General features: G+C 44.7%; 1 pseudogene; it reads right to left on the bottom strand.

The window, feature by feature from the left end:
• The window catches only part of LOC102886767, a 14,719-nt pseudogene extending 11,308 nt beyond the window's left edge, over positions 1 to 3,411 (bottom strand).
• Positions 3,412 to 4,290: the final 879 nt, after the last annotated feature.

Genomic DNA, 4,290 nt, shown 5'->3' with positions numbered 1-4,290 from the left:
GAGTGGAAAATTTTGAAGTGAGCAAACTAGCTAAATCAGCTACAGGGAAGAAATATCTTTAGATATCAGAAGTTGTCCTACTTGCTTGTGTGTGGTTTAGGAAGTGTATTGTATAAAATATGTAGATGGCCAATGTCTGCTTCTGTGATCCATTTACTTGTTAATTAAGGGTGTTGTTCCGGGCAAAGATATGCTAAAAGCCACTTCCACTTCTGTAATCTGCTGGCTTGTTCAGGAGACCACCAGGATATGGTCTTGAGCTTTATTAGCTGCCTGCTCTGAAAGCTCGGGGCTGATCTCCTCTAGCCCTGCGTGGTAGAGAGTCAGTCGCCGGCCGGCTAATAAAGGCTCATAATTAATCTCAATTGGCTCCGTGGGTCTCAGAATCGTTCGTGCCATAACAGTATCTTTATGTGTAAACACTTGAAATACAAATACAACACATGGAAGATTTTTAAAAAGCATAAGATTAAGAAGACTTTTCTGCTAAAGTTATTCAGAAGACTTTCAGAACAATGCAGAGTTTGAGAAAAAAATGAAGGAAATGTGAGGGGTAACATGACTCCTCTCGTCTACTAAGCAAATTTCAAATGATCTGAGCAGGCTTATATGGCTCTTTCCTGAAACCAGTAGACTAAGTTTTCTTTTTTTCTATCTTCCTTATGATTCTGCAGTAGCTTAATCAGATAGTTATTCTTTAAAATAATAATAATAAAGTTTCTCAGCAAAAGTCATACGTGTCTACATTTCCATTTGGGGGTAGACCTCTCTCCTCTCCTAATCCAGGTCAGAATGTTACAGGTCAGAATGAGACTTAGCAAAAGAGGTTTGGGCAGATTGTCATTCAATGCCTCCTTATTCCCCGGTCTCTTAAGGGATGCTTGTCAGGTACCAAGGGCTTGGGCAATTGTGACAGCCATAATCCTGACTTGTCATTTTTCTTTATTCTGTTCTCTTTTTCCCTCTTCAAGATCTCAACTGTTATAGACCATGAAAGCCATATATAGTATTTAGTCTGTGGCCCCATTTGCAGTTTTTGAGGCTTGTGTCTGATATCAGGGGCTGACTGGCCAATAAAATGCTGGCCTAACAAAGCTAGCCCTGCAGGGGAAGTGGGATCTACATTAGCATACCTCCTAAAGGATTCTTCCAGCTGGCTAAAAAGCTGGCCGGGTTCTCATATTTTTCTTGAGTAATGGTTCTAAGCTTCTCATAGTTCACAGCTTTTGTATTCCTTTTTTTCTTTCTTTCCCCCCATGAGGGTCTCTAGAAATTTGGCGCATCTAGCCATTCCTTCTCGGGTATTATAACTCTAATCAGGATCAGTTAACGGTACTACCTCTGTTCCAGGGACATGTCCCTAGGGGTTCCTAGCAAAGGCCTGATCTGCCTTCTGACGGGCCACTGTTAGAATGTGGTCCTTTTCAAGGATTGTTACACTATGGAGAAGCAGATGAGCCAAATTGGACTCCGTAGCCTTTAGGGGACCTTAAGGGTGCCCAGCCATGGAGCCACAAATTCATACCTGACTGAGTCAAGCTGAACAGGCCACCCATTCACTCACTCATTCACATACCAGGTTCAAACATTGCCTTCTCCCTTTTGGAAGGCCTTGACCTACGTCTTCCCCCACTGGGAAGACACCGATGTCTCTCCTGCTGGGAAGACCCTGATGTCTTCCCCCACTGGGAAAACCCTGAACTATGTCTTCTAACTGAAGACTAGGAGATGCTCAAGCTCTTCTTTTGTTTGGTGACAGGACCTGACTAGGGGGCTGAGCCCCGAATCCTTACCTTATCCTGTGGCTGTTCCTGTTGAGTTGGTCTGTCCCTCCTATGAGTCCGGTTGGAGGCTCAGCTGTCCTGAGAGATGGGGCACTGTTCCAAAGGAGAACAAAGAGCTTTGGCTCTGTAGTCAGAGACAAGTTAGACTCCTGGCTCAGACACTTATTTGGGGAAATCACTTAACCTCTTTACTCAACTTTGAAATGAGAATGATATTACCTACCTCTCAAAGCCTTATTGAGAGTGTTAAGTAGGGTAATGTATGAAAAGTACTGTTTCGCCCAGGGCATGAGTCACAGTGATCTTGATTGAAGCTGCTAAGATACCAACCTCCTTCCCACATCCACTCTCTATTGAGTGTAACAGCTTTCTGGAAGTGTGCAGACCAGGAGGAATACCAGACTCTGTTGGACCAGAGCACTGTCTTCCTGGCCTGATGTTTCTAAGCTACACCCTTCTGAAAAAACAGAAAAGGAAACTAAGCCATTCCTAAGTCCAAGAGGAGGCTCCAGTGTGCCTAGCAATGTCAGTCTGTGAGAATGTTTTCCTCATTTGTATGTTTATCTATTTGGGGCACTTGTACTCACTCTAGTTTCCTGATTTCATTATTCCTATTATAGCCTCTATGAGGGAGGTGGTTGAGCGGATAAAAAGAGGCAATAGGTATGAGAGGAGGAGGCAGGTCCCGAGGAGGAGTACTATTCCAACTAAGGTATTAAAGCCACCAAAAGTGGAGAACCAGCCTCCAAGGAGGTTACTAGGGTCCCATTCTTTCCAAATTTGGACGGGCACGTGAGCTATTTTCCTAATATCAATAGCTATGACAGTCACAGCTTTGCCATTGTCATCTATTTTGAGGCAATAATCAGTCTGGTTAAACTTTCTGCACATTTCTCCTTCTTGTGCTAATAGATAATCTAAGGCTAAGAGGTTTTGGTAGATAGTTGACCGTATTGAAGATTGTTGCATGGCTAGAAGCTCTAAGGCAGTAGTAGTCTCATTGGTTATGATTCAAGAACTGCTTGTAATCTATTGATCCAGTTAAGTATGTATATAGGGGTCCGAAAACTCCAGCTCCCATCTTAGGCCCAAGTTTCAGGGCCATAGTATTGGATAATATGGTGGGGGTGCAATCCTGACCAGACGTCGTCCTCAGGTTTCTGTCATGCGTAGATTGGTCAGCTTCCGGTGTGACCAAAGTGGGGCTGACACTTTGGTCTGTCTTTCGAACACACTTTTCCCTTACCACTTCTGAGGAGAGGACCCAGCTCTGGGGTCGACCCTCTTTGAGGCGAGCCACCATGTGGTTCCACTGGAGGAGGTAAAAGGCGTCTAGGCTAGTTTCCTTCCAAGGCCAATGTTCACTCAAGAGAGCTCCTCCACTAACTCAGCATTTAGTGACACCAAGTTCACCTCTTAACTAGGTCAACAAAGGGGTTCTTACCTAAGGTTGGGAGCTCTAGGTTTTGGCCCAAGGAGGCCTTTAGCTGATCATACATTTGTGGGCTTTGGGGCCTAGGAGACAGCGTAGGCTTAGGTGTGGTTGAATTACAGAGCCACTGGACAATTTCTCCGACTGTTGGGCCCTCTGCATGGTTATGGACCTTTCCTCCCACTTAAGGTCCATCGCTAACATGCTTAAATTACCCCTAATTTTTCAGGCTCTTGGCAGGATTGGCCGCTCTCAGATTTAACCTTTATGTACCCCATCCAATATTGGAATCCTCATGAGTGCAGAGTGTGGCATTTAGTGCACACCTTTCAGGTAGGCCAGTTACAGAAGTGAAACTGGTGGCAATGTTGGACCCTATCCTGTACCTTTGCATGCAATGGGTACAAGCGGAAGAAGTGGGGAGATGGGCGCCACACACGTGGTGGAGTAGTAGGAGGAGGAAAAGTCTTTAGGGGTGCCATCCTGATGTTATTACTGAATGTGGTACTTGAACTGTCAGTTCTTGCCCCATAGTCAGTTTATTGGCCTCTGACACAAAGAGGACTGTGATTGCGAGTTGTAGGGAGCTAAAGTTCCCCAAATTCAAAAGAGTGCATGGATTATCTCGGGAGGCCTGCTTGCATAAAAAGGAAAAGGCTGGTTCTGTGGAATTCCAGGAAGAAGAAGATTAAGTATAGATAAAGGGAGTGTCAAAGGGAGGGTCAAAGGAAGTGCCGATTGTACCTTGATCTTCAGGATGTTACTTTAATCATGTTATCTTGGGATACACAAAGGAACTGATTATGTATAAAAAGAAGGATAAGAAATAAACTCGGAGAGACAGTTGTGAGATCTGTTCTCCCTCCTGCACCCTGTCTGTCTTCTCTTTTTTCTCAGTCCCCGCTCTCCCATTCAGGTACCCGGTTTGACTTGGTCGGCTGGCTTCCGACACATTTGTAGCTCAAAATTCAGTTCACTGTTTTTAGGTTGATCTTGGAGTGTACCCTATGCATCTGGTGCAGGGTCAGCTAGATATCTGAGCAGAGTTTCTACACAATATTGGAGTATACCCTC

The sequence above is a fragment of the Pteropus alecto genome, unplaced genomic scaffold (assembly GCF_000325575.1).
Source record: "Pteropus alecto unplaced genomic scaffold, ASM32557v1 scaffold188, whole genome shotgun sequence".
NCBI classification, from domain to species: domain Eukaryota; kingdom Metazoa; phylum Chordata; class Mammalia; order Chiroptera; family Pteropodidae; genus Pteropus; species Pteropus alecto.
This window is presented reverse-complemented; position numbering and strand designations above follow the sequence as displayed.